The 16841-nt window shown below is 46.7% G+C and overlaps 1 pseudogene; it reads left to right on the top strand.

Moving 5' to 3' along the window:
- Positions 1–2061: 2061 nt before the first annotated feature.
- Positions 2062–4363, top strand: LOC142186398 (uncharacterized; annotated as a pseudogene).
- Positions 4364–16841: the final 12478 nt, after the last annotated feature.

Below are 16841 nucleotides of genomic sequence, written 5' to 3'. Positions count from 1 at the left end.
CCAGAAAAAAAAAAGAACAGACCGGCTCCTATTGATTTTAATGGGAGCAGTCTTTTTGGTTAGGGTTTTGAGGCGGATACGGCCTCAAAATCCTCACCCAAAAAACCTGTGTGAACTTACCCTATATCCACCAAGCATCAACCAAACCATAGCTTGCCATCCCCTAAAGTGTAACAGCTCTAAATCCCCCCCCCCTTCCCAATTCACCAGGCACCCCACACCTCCCCCCCCCCCCACACAGTACAGCCTGCATCTCTCCTCCCACAGAACACCATGCACCCATCATCTTCCCCCCCCCAATCCCCCGTACACCCCACATCTCTCCTCCAACACTACACTCTGCACCTCACATCTCTCCCCCCCCACACTCAACCCTGAACTCCACATCTCTCCCCCCACACTAAACCATACACCCCAAATCTCTCCCCCCACACTACACTCTGCCCCCACATCTCTCCCCTCAAACCCCACATCACTTCCCCCAAATCTCTCCCCCTCTACACTACTCCCTGCAGTCCACCTACTGTATCTTCCCCCTTCACTACACCCTGCACCTCGCAGCTCTCCACGTTGCTCCACTACACAGGATACAGTGGAAGGTCTTGCTTACAATTAGACACGCCTATCTGGTCATGTGACTGTGACATCAGAAGGTCCTTACGGCGTCTAGTATTTAGCCTTTACCCACCTAATATGGGGGTGGTGATCACCTGTAATGGAGACCAGATAAGATATATACATAACAATAGCCTGGTGGTGGAGGTATAGGACGTTTGTCTCCACTGAGAGGGCCCTGGTATATGCACTGGCCATGGAAGGAGGGATTTGTGGGACATTCATGAGGTTGGGGTGGGAGATCAAAGACCCACTTATGAGCCACTAGAGCCTTAAAGGGATATTCATAAATAATAGCTCATGGGTGGTCTGACTACTGGGATCCCTACATATCACCAGAGAGGGGGAGCTTGTTACTTATTTTACTAGCGTGGCGGTCTAGTATTCTAGGGTACATGATTCACCGCCACTCCATCCAGAGTATCCCTAACCTGTCCTGAGACTGTAGATAAGTGTCATGGCATTCAGGCCCCAAGAAATGTGTATACATACTTCAGCCTGGAATACCCCTTCAGGACATAGTTGTCAAGGGGCATGGCCAAACATAAAGTGGGCAGGGTGTGGGTAAAATTACCCCCAACTGAAAAGTTGGCAGGCATTCCCAGTTTGGTTGATGGAGAGGCCAAAGTCTCTTGGAAATTTAGCATCTTTGCTTTATGGTGAGCATAACAACTACTTAAAAAAAGATGGCAGCAATATTTGTGGCTGGTACATCAGTGATAACCCAGGTACTTTACAGACACACAGTCCCTGTTCTATTTTCTTCTAAAAAATTTGTTGGTCTCACAAACTAGCTGCCTACACGGTGACCAGCCTTAAAGGGGCTCTATCATTGGGAAAAGTCATTTTTAGGTAAGCACATACTTGCATAGCCTTTAGAAAGGGGTCCGTGGGGTTTCTATGTGAAACGTGGAGAGAAAAGACCTGCAAGCAGCAGTTTTCGCTCCGTATGTTTCCTGCAGAAACCAAACGGACCCCATTAAAGTCTATTGGGTCCGCGGTTTTCCTTAGGTAATCGCTTCTTTATGCGTACAGGTTTTCGTTCCAGGGGGTCCTCAAGCAGACTATCCGAACACATGTATAAACCAGGCCTAAGCTTTATTATTCCCCAGATAACCCCTTGAAAGGAGGCCGAGTTCTCACATTGCAGCCACATCTGATGGGGTAGAGCGAATAATAGATAAATATAAAGCAGTACTATCTGTCACTCTTCTGCTAGCCCCACTCATTCATAATGTTAGCATTGACCATGAATTGGCTGAGGCCAAGGGATTACAGGAAAGTAACCCATGTAATTAGTAGATGAGACGTTATCCGTCACACAAAGTGCCTACTTGTTTCTGGTACACGATGGGGGATACACGGTCAGCAGTTTTGGTGGAAGAAGCCTTTATAAAAAGTTTGACTTCTCTTTCTTATTGTTTAGATCTGTTGGAAGATTTTACAAAATTTCTTCTCTGAATTCTAAGTATAAAGCTCTTGTGTTATGGAACCTGCCAACCAGAGCTCAAACATCGATGGCCAGTGCTGGACAGATGATGGGACTCGGGAATCAGCTTTACCTGTTGAGAATAACACATCGGCCACGAATCAAGGAGAGACACATTATCCATCATCTTATATTAAGGAGGAACCAGTCTTGAGTGAGGAAGAAAATCTCACAACTGGAGAACACATGCAAGAATATCAGTCTCATCATATTAAGGAGGAACCAGTCTCCTCTGATGGAACAGCCACTGCCATAAATCCAAATACATCAGTAGATGACGTCCAGTATCCATCTGCTTATATTAAAGAGGAATGCGATGGTGGAAACCTTATGGTCCCTGACATTAGTATTACCCAAAGTCGCACACACTTATCTTTTTGTATCAAAGAAGAACCAGTCTCCAATAATAAATCAGACATCCCTAACGCTTGTACACTCACAGGTGACACACAAAAATGTCCAACAACTTCTATTAAAGAGGAACTAGGCTCCAATAATATATCAGACATCCCTAACGCTTGTACACTCACAGGTGACACACAAAAATGTCCAACAACTTCTATAAAAGAAGAACTAGGCTCCAGTGAAAACTATACAGACATTGACTTGTCTATAGGTTTACACAATATTCATCCTCTCATATTAAAGATGAATCAGACACAACTGAAGAAGACACTGACAGTAATTTGCCAACAGGTTGTACACAATTCCCTCCACATGTAAAGTCTGAACAGCTTGACGATGAAAGCCTCACCGACATTTCCATGAGTCCCACAGAGACACCTCTCAATTCAATTCACATTAAGGAGGAATCTCTGTCATGTAAAGAAGATAGTCTCTCAGAATATAGACTAGAGTGTGTCAAAGAAGAGTCCGGCAAAGATGACATCATCACAGACAATGAATTGACCACTGAATGTACAGTCGTTCCGTTAAATGAAGAATGGTCACAAAGTGAAGATGGAAACTTGACCGAATCAGACTCAAAAATATTTTCTTGCCCAGTGTGCAGTAAGCAATTTAGTTGTAAATCACATCTTCGTAGACACTTTAAAACCCACAGTGGTGTGAAAGCATTCTCCTGCTCCTACTGTGGGAAATGTTTCTCAAGTCTAGAGCGATGCACGAAACATCAGAAAGTCCACATTGGTGAGAAACCTTTTTCATGTTCGTATTGCGACGAGGTTTTTTCAGAAGTCTCACGTGACTGTCCATGAGAGGTCCCACACATGGGACAAGCCCTTTGCTAGTTTCTACTGTGGGAAACGGATCTCAGAAAAGGCGAGACTAGTTTACCATGAAAAATACCACACGGATGGTACAAGATTTTCGTGCTCTTTCTGTGGGAGATGTTTCCTACGTGAGGAACAGTGCAAGGCTCATCAAAGAACACACATGGGGGAGAAGCCATATCCATGTTCCTACTGTGAGAAAGGGTTCAATCAACGAGCGCAGCTCATCATACATGAGAGATTCCACACAGGAGAGAAGCCTTTCACATGTCACGATTGCGGAGAGAAGTTTTCCCAGAAAGGACGTCTTGTGACTCATCAAAGAATTCACACCGGGGAGAAGCCATTTTCCTGTACGGAGTGTGGGAATAGTTTTAATACTCACTCTAGTCTTGTCGTTCATCAAAGAATTCACACCGGGGAGAAGCCATTTTCCTGTACGGAATGTGGGAATAGTTTTACTACTCACTCTAGTCTTGTCGTCCATCAAAGACTTCATACGGGAGTGAAACCATGTACTGTATGTGACAAGAGTTTTACTAATAAGGCTGAGCTGGTCAATCATCTGAAGATCCATTCAGGAGAAAAGCTATTCACATGCCCAGAGTATGGAAAATGTTTCACCCGCAAAGCCGATTTTGTTGTCCATCAGCGAGTTCACACTGGGGAGAAGCCCTATCCGTGCTCAGAATGTGGGAAACGATTTACCATCCGCAAAGACCTTGTCCTCCACCAACGAACTCACACTGGAGAAAAACTTTGTTGCTGTTCAGAATGTGGAAAATGCTTTATCCAGAAGTCTGATTTGGTGATCCACCAAAGAGTACACACAGGGGAGAAGCCGTATTCATGTTCAGAGTGCGGCAAGAGTTTTAGCATCTGTAAGATTCTCAAAATGCACCAGAGAAGCCACACAGGAGAGAAACCATATGTTTGTCCTGAGTTCGGTAAAACTTTTGGTTGGAATAGCACCTTAAGTAGACATGTGAAAATACATAAGGGAGAAAAACAACGTTCCTCCAAATGATTTATGGTGCACAATACTAGATGAGTGGGGTCCGACACCCCCACCGATCAGCTTTTTGAAGAGACTGCAGTGTTCAGATGAGCTGGCAAGAGCCGAACCGGTCTTGTCCATTGTGAGCTGCTCAGCAGTATGAACAGTAGGGGGCAAGAGAAGAGGTCTACAGTGGTGCAGTAGTATTTATTACTATGTTACCTCCTGTTATCTCGGAGTTAATTATTTGCAAACTCACTTTTCATAGATCATTGATAACCAAGAACTTGTATTGCGCTTATTTTATGTGCACTTATAGCTTGTAATAGATTACTGAAAACTGTTATGTCTTCAAACCTATAGACCTATTGACTTTAGTCGACCACATAGTTAGTTATTGCCATGAAGTTTTTACCTCCACAGTGTCCCACCTTCAGTTTAGAAGTAACACCGGAAGAACAGATGGAGCTTTACAAGAGTCTCCTGGTATTGTATGGTTACTCTCTACCATGTCTCCCACCGTCACTTTTACCAGATGGAGATACACTTCAATAATCTTTTATTTACTCCGAATTTTGTGGAGATATTCACAACTTGTCATGTTCTTGTTTGGCTGAACATAAAAATCATCTCTGAATTTTATGCCCAATTTTGATTTTTGCATAAAAAGAAAAAGCATCTCAAATACCCTGTGTAATATTTCACTAATGAAGGGTGTAGCGGGGTAATAATCAAGTATTTTAGAAAGACTTCCATTTTGTATTGCAATCACACCTCATCACTTTTTTAGGGGAGGGGGGAATAGTAGCTGCTCTAATCGGACATCTCTACGCATATCAGCTTGAATTAACTCATTTCCCCGGCAGCTGGCCCACCTAGTGTGCGGAGAACACGGAGAACATCTCTCCACGCCTGGCGCCAAATCACATCAGGTGGGAATATATGCTGGCCGACAGCCGGTTTTCATGTTTTCCCCCTCACATTCCAAAAGCAGTAACATAAATTTTTTCTTATGAGGACTTATTTTTTGCAGGACAAATTATACTTGCAATGGTGCTATTTAATATTCCATAAGTTATACTGGGAAGCTGGAAATAAAATTAGAAAATATAATTTTTAAATTAGAAAAATTGCAATTGTGCCATTTTCTTAAAGGTTTCATTTTTATGGTGCTCGCTGTGCAGAAAAAATGATACGTTATCTGTATGCTGTGGTTGTTGTGCTGATTTATTTTGCTTACTTATATAGGGACATCATAATATGGCGCACTTTACAGACATTGTCGGTCATTGCCCCATATAGGGATTATAATCTACATTCCCTATCAGTATGTTTTTGGAGTGTGGGAGAATACCGGAGTACCAAGAGGAAACTCACACAATCATGGAGAGAAGATACATGTTGTCTTTAGTCAGATTCAAACCTAGGACTCCAGTACTGCAAGACCACAGTGCTAACCACTGAGCCACCATGAAGGGGTGTCCCCTGGTATCCTCCGCCCCATCCTTCTTCCCGATTTCACAGGTCAGTCAGCGCCATAGCACAAGTAACGTGAGAGGAGGGAGGGGGAGAGCAACCCGGGAGTTGGGGGCTAGTTCCAGTCACTTGGTCCAGGGTCACATCCAGGCTGGGGCCAGCATGAAGAAATGGCCAGGGAAGTTTAACTGCTCAGACAATCCCTTTAAAGAAGACCTTTCCCGGTATTCGCTTGGATGCAGGAGATATTGGTGCTGTTAGTTTTGGCAGCTTTCTAATAGCACTGATCTTTGTGGACACAAAAGGTTCTCTTTAAAGGGATCCTATCTTTTAAACACAATTTTTTCTCCCTAACATGTCGGAATAGCCTTAAAGAGGACCTTTCACCAATTTGGGCACAGGCAGTTCTATATACTGCTGGAAACTGTCGGCTTTCCCGATCTGTGCCTCGGGTAAAGCACTATCGGTCCCAGTACTGTAGCGCTTTAGTGTCAGAAGGGCGTTTCTGACAGTTAGCCAGGGACGCCCTTCTGCCCAGCAGCGCCTATCGCGCTGTACTGTGGAGCGGGGAGGAACTCCCCCTCCCTCTGCTCACACAGCTCGTCCATAGACGAGTATTATCAGGAAAAGCGCTTTACAGTACTGGGACCGAGAACGCTTTACCCGGGGCACAGATCGGGAAAGCCGACAGTGCGCTGAATTCAGCGCACTGTCAGCTTTCCAGCAGTATATAGAACTGCCTGTTCCCAATCTGATGAAAGGTCCTCTTTAAAGGGGCTCTATCAGCAAAATCATGCTGATAGAGCCCCACATATGCGTGAATAGCCTTTAAAAAGGCTATTCAGGCACAGCTAAAGTTATATTAAACTACTCCCCAGTTTTAAAATAATACCCTAAAAAAGAATGTGATCAACTTACCCATCGTGCACGGTGGGCGGGCATTCAGGGTCCGCCGTCTTCTTCATCCACGCCTCCTCTTCCTGCGATGTCCTCGGATCCCATCTTCTTCCGGCACTCGCGAACTGACATTGCTAAAGAAAAATGGTGTGGGCGCATGCGCAGTAGCCGTAATAGAAGCAGCAACCTACCAAACCTCTCCAGGACGTCAGTAGCGGCACTCAAGGAGGAGCTGGGGGAAGTCAGAGCCAATATAACGTCGTCAGCATATAAGCCAATTTTGTGTTGCTAGTGGCCCACAGTAATACCTCCAACATTCTCAGCCACCTGAATGGACTCTGCCAGGGGCTCCATCACCAGCGCAAAAATAATGGGGGAAGGAGGGCAGCCCTGGCGGGTTACATTCAAGATCTGGAAAGACTCAGACAAGAAACCCGAAGGAAGCACACAAGCCGACGGGTGGGAGTAAAGCGCTAATATAGCAGACTTAAAGACAGGGCCCATTCCGAACTTATCTAAGAGTCTATCAAGATACTCCCAGTGGACCCTGTCAAAGGCCTTTTCAGAATCCAGAGCCAAAAGTAAAGAAGGAGTACCATCTCTTTCGGCTTTCTGAATAAGGTCTATAAACCTCCGTGTGCCATCCGGGGCCTGTCTTCCAAACACAAATCTCACTTGGTCAGGGTTGATCAACTGAGGGAGAAGATGAAGCAACCTCTCGGCAAGAATTTTAGCATACAATTTAACATCAGTGTTCAGAAGCGAGATGGGTCTAAAATTAGCCAGGATGGTGGGAGACTTGCCAGGCTTTGGGATGGTCACTATGGTAGCCGACAACATTTCTTTCGGAAAGCACTGTTCCACTGCCGCCCTATTACAAAGTGCTTGTAATATATTCCTGAGAAGCAATCAGGGCCAGGAGATTTTAATGGCTTCAGCGAAGCAATAGCTTCCATAACTTCAAGCAAGGTGATGGGAGAGGTCAGGGATGCAGATTGCGCAGAGGAAAGGCGGGGAAGGGCTACAGAGTCCAAAAACTTATCTCCTCTTTAGAAGGCTGATAAGTCTGGGGGTCCTCCCTGACTTGTGCTGTACTTCTGCCTGCAATGAAACGCCGGGAGATGGGGAGTGGCTGGGAAGAGGCGCATGATGATGCAGGCCAAAAGGACGGATGAGGGTGAACTCCCCAATGTGTCAGAGACAGATGTGTAGGTGTCCTTGCATCATATCCTTGCACCATAATTGGCTGGATTGCACTTTCATTTTGTGCCAAAAAGTGGTCAAGACAGCGATCCCTCAGCTAATCCCGTTACACTGTCCATTGTCAACTGCAGCACTGAAGTTACCATTTGTGTAAGTGGAACAACTTGTTTATCTGCATTTAGCCATGCTGGATGCTATGGTAGCTGCCTACAGTTGGTTGCTCCAGGGTTCTCTTAACGTTAATTGCCAAGGGAACTCAGATGTGTTTTTCAGAACTGAGGACACCACCTCTGAGATGCCAAAGGAAGTTGACAAGAGATGTGTATTGCAGTAAAACTGATGAGAAAATAAGTGTAGGGCACAGAGGGATCAGAGAGGACAGAGCTGGGGTCGGCCAGGTACTCCCACAACATGCACCTACACTTGTCCCTCCTGGTGACACTAGGCCCCTCAGTGGCGGTAATTTGGCCAGGGGGGGGGGCCATTAACGTGTCCCAGACCTAGGAATAAGTCTTGCAACAGGGTAGAGTTTTGCATGTCTTTGTCTCTAGCCACCGTTTTTGCTGCTTAGCTTCCCTCCACATCTACACTGCTTTTGCCCCTAGATATCACCTCAGTTTATGCCTCTGCTTCTAGCCACCTTTTTTGTTGATTTAGCTTCCCTCCACATCTACACTGCTTTCGCCCCTAGATATCACCCCAGTTTATGCCTCAGCTTCTAGCCACCTTTTTTTGTTGATTTAGCTTCCCTCCACATCTACACTGCTTTTGCCCCTAGACATCACCCCAGTTTATGCCTCTGTTTCTAGACACCTTTTTTGTTGATTAGTTTGCCTGCACATCTACACTGCTTTCGCCCCTAGACATCACCCCTGTTCATGTCGGGTCGGTGGCCTCGTCGTCCACCAACTCCTCTTCCAATTGCTCACTGTCCCCTTACTGCAAACTGCACATAACCACAGCTCGGGCCTGGTCTGCGTTGTACCCTGCTTAAGGCAGCTGCCATATCCGGAGTTGTGATGAGCGCATGCTAATGTTTCATGTCCAGTGGAAAGGATGGAATAGGATTTCACATAAGTCTGCCACCCATGGAAACTCGCTGCAGAAACTGCGGGAGCTGACTCTGAGGAACCCTTGGGTTTTGGAGATGGTACTCCATCAAGGGTCTCTGCTGCTCACACACTGTACTCAACATGTGGTACGTCGAGTTCCAGCGTATGGGGATGTCGCACATAAGCCGGTGTTCTGGCAGATGGAGGCGTTGCTGGAGGCGTCGGAGGCTAGCAGCGGCTACTGTTGACTTGCGAAAGTGGGCGCACAAGCGTCGCACTTTCACCAGTAGCTTGTGTACATTGGGGTATGTTTTCAAAAAACGTTGCACCACTAAGTTAGAAGTGGGCCAGGCATGGAACGTATTGGAGGCTGACAAGCTCCAGAGCCGCTACCAGGTTCCTGCCATTATCACACAAGACAAACATGCCTGGCCCCAGGTGTAGCAGGGAAAAACACATTGCCATCTCAGCCAGGATGGCATCCCTGACCTCGGTGGCAGTGTGATGTCTGTCCCCCAAGCTGATGAGCTTCAGCGCGGCCTGCTGACATCTCCCCACGCCAGTAGCTGGGGTCGATTCAATGGCGGAGAAGGGTGGTGTTTCAGCACTCCTGCCAGGAATATTGGGCGGGGGAGACAAAGCAGGCCACCACAGTTTGCGACCCAGTCCCTGCCTCAACTACATTCATCCAGGCTCAGGTTAAGGACCATAAAAGTGAATTTTGGAAGGTCTTACCACATCACACACACATCCACAATGACAGTTCAGGGTGGGGACTGAAGGATTTCCCATTGTCTATTCCATGCGTGGTTGTCATGGGCAACGTGATTTAAAGGGGTGCTTGGTAATGTTTCTTTAGCTTAACCCCTTAAGGACCAGGCCATTTTTTGGTTTCGCATTTTCGTTTTTCCCTCCTCACATTTCAAGAGCCATAACTTTTTCATTTTTCAGTTTGCGACCACCCCGGGAGAACTGTGCAGGAGGCTGGACTGTCACGGTGACCTTATAGGCACCAGAACTCCCAGGAGAGGTGCACAGGGAAATAGGCAGAGTCAGTTAGTTGTGACGCCAGTTGGAGTAAAGAGACACCCGCTGGTCCCTGGGCTGGAGATGGTGATGTGGGTGCCAGTGCTCCACTCCAACAAAGAGCTTTAGCCCAGGGCTTAGCTGCAAGGAAGGCAATGTCCAGGCCAGGATCAGTAGAAGTGCTCACTGCTTTATTGTAACAGGCATCTGCTGGTCACTTGTCCTGTAGCAGTGAGCTGTGGCACAGGGGCTTGTAGCTGGCTGACACCTTCCCATGTATTAGCAGAGAGTCTAAGATGTCTGCAGATCCAGCTTCTGGTATACTGCAGGGGCTCATTTACCTTGTAGAGGTCGGTGCAGGCTGCCAGGGTTATAGCTCTGCTTAGCCTGATGTAATCCTGTCCTCTTACTGATAGTGATGGGGGCGCTGTCACAGCTTCTCTGCCCTGCTACTGCTATGGCAATCCTCACAACACAGTGTCTGAAACACAAGATGGCCTCTCCACACTTCTCCTTCCCTGGCTCTTACAGAATACTACTTCCTCTCTCTGCTATGACTATTTCCTGTTCCAGCTACAGATCCACTCACTATAGTGTGTGTTGCTATGGAGACCACAGCTCACTAGGACAAGTGAAACCCGAGAACAATAGCTTAACAACATTACACAAATGAATACAGAATAAACATGGCAACACATACAATCCATCATAACATGTAAGGCACTTATATGGCCAAATAACCATTAGTAACTCCTGTGAGGGGGTTACATCCCTCCCTTCTTGAATGTAGCACGTCCTCGGGCTACCAATAACACAGAAAACAGTCAATGGCTTAAATATCCCATAGTCCAAAGTAAATGGAATAAACGTAATAAACATAGAGGTAGAACTTTGGGCAGTCCAAGCATGGTGTCGCCACTATGGCACCAGGTATATGGCTTATTTGTTGAAGTGAAGATAAACAACAGTCTCCAAGGCAGATGATCAGCTGAAATGCACAGTCTACTATGGCTGATCCTGGCATGCTCCTTTAAGGGCTGTAGCGAACTGAGGGTTTACCCTTGTTTACCCTTTGGGATCTCCTTTGAGAAATTGTTTCAGGCTCTGAGGCCTCCTCTCTCTCAACAGGGAGTACTTGAGTATCCGGAGTCTCTGATACAAAGTCATCTGAGGAAATGGAGTCACTTGTTTCCCTTGACACAGAAGGAGTCTCTCTTTGCAACGGTGTAACCGTAGGTCTCACAAAGAAGTATAAGTTAGGGGAAGCCAGAGCAAGTCCTAATTCTGTACCATGTTGGCCAGGAATGGGTACACAGGGTAATGTCCGTCTTGGTTGTGACAGAGCGTGTGGAGTAGCCGGTAGCCGACGGGTCACTCTAGGACTTGTATAAGAGGAGGGACAGACTTTGAGATCATCTCGAGACACTAACTGGGATGGACCTTCTCCATCCTCTGGAACAATTTTACACACTTTAGGGTTATCATGTGGTGCCTCTTGGACAACATAGGCTTTGTCTTCCCAACGATCCTCTAACTTATGATGCCTAACATGTCGCCTTTTTAGGACCTTATCTCCAGGTTGCAAGGGTTGAGCATTTGCTCCTTTGTCATACTGGAGAGCCTGTTTGTGTCTAGCCTGGTCCAGAGATTTACACACAAGTTCCTGAAGTTCTCTATTAACCCTTAGTCTTTCTGCTACCCAAGTGTCATTTGGTAAAGGTGGGGACCTAACCTCTGTAATCACTCCCATTTGGTGATCAGCGGGGAGCTGTCCTATCTGTCCTCTAAGGAGGTATGCAGGAGTGTACCCTGTGGAATCCTGTCTGGTGTTATTATAGATCTCAGTGATCTCTGGCAATAGCTCTGGCCACTCAGATCGTTTTTCACGGGCAACTGTTCTCAGCATGTTGATAATGATTTGATTGGCTTTTTCACAAAGCCCATTACCCTGGGGATGGTAGGCTGTAGTGCGGATCTTTTGACACCCATAGAGGTTGCAGAACTCTTGAAAAAGTTCTGACTCAAATGCAGGACCTTGATCAGTAAGGATCTTTTCAGGATAACCGTAGGGTCGCCCAAAATGTCTTTGGAATTCCCGAGCTGCTGTTTTACCAGTGAGATCTTTTACTGGGACTACAACCATGAATTTTGAAAAATGATCAATCATTGTTAGTGCATAAGTGTAACCTGACCGACTTGGAGTCAACTTGACGTGGTCAAGTGCTACCAACTCTAGTGGTCTGACTGTGACAATGCCCTGTAGAGGGGCCCGTTGGTTAGATCCTCTCCGCAAAGCACATTGTGCACAATCCCGGCACCACTGTTCAATTTGAGGGCGCATTTCCACCCAGTAGAAACGATCCTCAATGGTTCGTTCTGTCTTTTGGGCATTGAAATGTCCTGACTGATTATGATACGCATCCAAGATCAAAGGAGCGTCTTGTCTTGGTATCACAATCTGAAACACTCGCTCATGGGTACGAGGATTTACATAACGGCGGACCAGTTTTCCCTGCAGATAGGTTAAACGACCGCGCTCTCGCCAAAGATTTTGAAGTTCAGGGCTTGCATTGTTATCTAGAACTATTGAATTAGAATCTTTTAAAAGGTCTTTCAATCTTTGCAATGTTGGATCTTGTTTTTGGACTTGTTCCCAATCCATATGATGGAGGGACTCAACTCGCACGGTCTGAAGGGTACAATATTTGGTCCGGACATTTTGATTAACACGTTGAGTGACTTTGTCATAGAAGTCAGGGAGTTCAACTTCTTCCCATATGTCAGGGTCATCTAGGTCATTAGTTGACTCTTGGGGTAACCGAGATAAAATGTCAGCATTAACATTCTCCCTCCCTGCACGGAATTTTAAGGTAAACTGATAATTGGCAAGACGTGAAGCCCAACGCTGCTCAATTGCTCCCAATTTGGCAGTGCTAAGATGGGTCAGAGGATTATTATCGGTGTATGCAACAAAAGGAGTGGCGGTGAGATAATGATGGAATTTTTCGGTAACCGCCCAAACCAAGGCCAGAAACTCCAACTTAAAGGAGCTATAGTTAGAGTCATTACGTTCAGTCGCCCGAAGCGAACGACTGGCAAATGCAATGGGTCTAATCAAACCTTCTTGTTTCTGGGAAAGGACAGCACCAAGTCCAGTTTTACTTGCGTCTGTTTGCAGAATGAACGGTTTACTGTAATCAGGGTAAGCAAGGACATTCGGACCGACTAAGGCCGCTTTTAACTCATCAAATGCTTTTTGCATTTCAGGGGTCCATTGGATAGTTGGACTCTTACCAGATCGGGTGGTAGACTGACCTACCAGTACAGCCTGTAAGGGTGCAGCAATCTGGGCAAAGTTTTTTACAAATCGGCGGTAATAACCGGCGAACCCAAGGAATCTACGGATGTCTTTTACCGTTTCAGGAGTTGGCCAGTCGCGTTTCCATTCAGTGTACTGAGGATCTGGCGACACCCCATCAGCGCTCACAATGTGTCCCAGGTATTGGATTTCAGATTTTAGGAGATGGCATTTGGAAGGCTTGAGTTTCAGACCATAGAGATCCAAAGACTCAAACACTCTCGCAAGGTGATCCAAATGCTCTGCATATGTTCTGGAGTAAACAATTATATCATCCAGATATAACAGGACAGACTCAAAGTTTAGATGACCTAAACAGAACTCCATGAGCCGTTGGAATGTGGCAGGCGCATTGCACAACCCAAATGGCATCCGGTCAAATTCAAACAGACCCATTGGTGTTGTGAAGGCAGTTTTTTCAGCATCAGCTGGGGACATAGGGACCTGACAGTATCCACTGGTAAGGTCCAGGACAGAGAAGTAGGCTGCAGACTGAAGGGCTGCAAGGGACTCCTCTATCCGGGGCAGCGGATATGCATCCTTGTGGGTGATATCATTCAATTTGCGGTAATCCACGCAAAGGCGAATGGTACCGTCCTTCTTTTTGACAAGTACTAAGGGAGCAGCCCAAGGGCTTCGGCTGTCCCTTATGACACCGGAATCTTTCATGTTTTGGAGTAAGCCTTTTACTTGTTGGTATTGTGCTGGGGGAATGGGCCTATGTCTTTCCTTGATGGGAGGATGATCACCAGTTTGAATTGTGTGTTCTACTGCAGTGACATGCCCAAAGTCCATAGGGGACTTGCTGAAAATGTGTTCGAATTCGTGAACTACCCGCAATACCCCTTCCAGCTGAGATGAAGGCGTCTCAGGGGTTCCAAGGTGAATCTCTTGCCACCATTCTTTTTGCTCCCCAGTGAGGTTACATGTGGGTTGTGAATTGGTGGTCTGAGCTTCACAATGGACTCTCTGGAGGCAATCAGCATCCTGAACTCTGGATAATTTGGCAACCACTGTATACCGAGGTAGTGTAACTTCAGAATCCCCAAAATTCAACAATTGTATAGGGACTCGTCCATGGGTCACCTTAGCCAAACTACGGGCAGCAATAACTGTACAATCCGTAGGCATTGACTCGATGAGCACGGAGTAATCCCTGCCTTTGACACCAAACCTGGCCCGGCACCAGACCATCATCACATGACCAGGTGGTAAGATGATGGGTCTAGCGTCAGTCACCCTAGCTTTTCCGATCTCACCTTGGGAAAGTTGGACCTGTTGTTGTTGGACCAAAACCTTAATGGCCTTATGGTAGATGTGTCTCTCTTTTGGAGCGGCTATTTGAAGAGTGTCAGACAAGGCAGCAATGGCTTCATCAAAACAATTAACTAGGACATTGGTTCCAATAATGGTGAAGGGAGTGTCTCTGTCTTTGGCAACGTCCACAATGACAATCCCTTGATCCTTCAGTTCGGTTTTGCCAATCTTAAGGGTGGCTAGGAAGTATCCTACCTGTTTAAGTTCTTGTCCATTGCTGGCAATTAGAGTCACCTGCTCATGAGGATTGCATGGTTGTAGCTGATCTCGAGACCAATATTTTTCAAACTGGGCAAGGAGCATGGTAGTCATCTGTGATCCCGTATCCAAGAGAGCAGTCAGTGGGATGTTGTTCATATTGATGGAAAGGATAGGACGGTCTCCAATGAAACGTCGGCCCCATTCAGGTGATAGTGGACCATGGTGGTGGTTGTCTCCTGAGGGTAGGTCCTCTGCCCCAGGACGGCCTAGTTTAAAGACTGGCATTCTCGTTCAACGAGTCCTGGTAAATGACAACTTCGACAAATGGGCCTTCCGGATGAATCAAACTGGTCCGTGACCCTGCGACCGGGTCGGAATAACGGTCTGCGTGAATACTGACGTGGCGAAGGTCGCTGCCAGTGCCGGGATGAGGGAGACCTCGGTGGTGTCAGCTGAAGGTCATCCACTTTTTTGCAAAGCTTAATTAGATTCTTTGAAAGTTCAGCGATTTGTCCTTGGAGTTCAATGTTGGAGTCAGAAGGTTGGATCTGTGCGCACTGAGCAATGGGTTGTTGGATTACACAGGGCGGAGGTGCTGTAGAAGCTGAGGGCACATTATGCTGCTCCTCTGGCATTGTGTCCACTTTAAGGATTTGGATGGCTGTCTCTTTAAATAGGTTGAAGGGTCGGTCGGGGTCTTGAGAGTTAAGCATACGTAGTTGCATTTTAACTGCATCAGGTGTAGCACCCTCAATGAATTGCTCCTTCAGCGTGCAATCATAATTGTGAAGCTCGTGAGGATCTAGTTGTGCAACCTGGCGGAGAGCTTCATCCAAGCTCAGAGCATAGTCTCTAAGACTTTCACCTGCGTTTTGCTTGCGGCTAAAGAACCGAGCTTTTAGTTCTGACAGAGTCTTAGTTTCAAATATGGCGCGCAGTTTATCAAATATTTGCTTAACAGTTTGTTTCTCCTTAACATCCCAGGACTTAACTTCACGGAGGGCTGCTCCTCCCATCTGACCCATTAACATAGCAACCTTCTGCTCAGCAGTGAGGGGATAAACTTTGAAAGTTGCTTGCATCTTTTCTTTAAAGTCCTTTAGGGTATTTGGCTCGCCTACATAGAGTGGCAGCCATGGCACGCCTGGGTAATAAGGCATTGTGATTGGCATTACTGCAGCTGTGGGGGTTGAAACACTACACCCTTCTTCCTCATCCTCACTACTGGACCCTTGGTGTTTAAAACTGACAAAATCCCTTTTTACTTTGTTCCTAAACATACTGGCAGTACGTGGCTCACCTGCTTTTGCCTGTGCTGTAGATTCAGGTATAGCTTGCGATGCAGGGCCAAGATGGCGATATTGCACAGTGTCGCAGTCACAGATCCTTTTTCCTGCCAGCAGCTCAAGTGCCTCCCTTCTTTTTCAATGGCACAGGAATCCTGTTCGTGACGCCAACTGCGACCACCCCGGGAGAACTGTGCAGGAGGCTGGACTGTCACGGTGACCTTATAGGCACCAGAACTCCCAGGAGAGGTGCACAGGGAAATAGGCAGAGTCAGTTAGATGTGACGCCAGTTGGAGTATTGAGACACCCGCTGGTCCCTGGGCTAAGATGGTGATGTGGGTGCCAGTGCTCTACTCCAACAAAGAGCATTTGCCCAGGGCTTAGCTACAGGGAAGGCAATGTCCAGGCCAGGATCAGTAGAAGTGCTCACTGCTTTATTGTAACAGGCATCTGCTGGTCACTTGTCCGGTAGCAGTGAGCTGTGGCACAGTGGCTTGTAGCTGGACGACACCTTCCCATGTATTAGCAGAGAGTCTAAGATGTCTGCAGATCCAGATTCTGGCTTACTGCAGGGGCTCAGTTACCTTGTAGAGGTCGGTGCAGGCTGCCAGGGTTATAGCTCTGCTTAGCCTGATATAATCCTGTCCTCTTACTGATAGTGATGGGGGCGCTGTCACAGCTTCTCTGTCCT

The sequence above is a fragment of the Leptodactylus fuscus genome (genome assembly GCF_031893055.1).
Source record: "Leptodactylus fuscus isolate aLepFus1 chromosome 10 unlocalized genomic scaffold, aLepFus1.hap2 SUPER_10_unloc_1, whole genome shotgun sequence".
NCBI classification, from domain to species: domain Eukaryota; kingdom Metazoa; phylum Chordata; class Amphibia; order Anura; family Leptodactylidae; genus Leptodactylus; species Leptodactylus fuscus.
The sequence above is the reverse complement of the archived record's forward strand: the minus strand, read 5'-3'. Positions and strand labels throughout refer to the sequence as shown.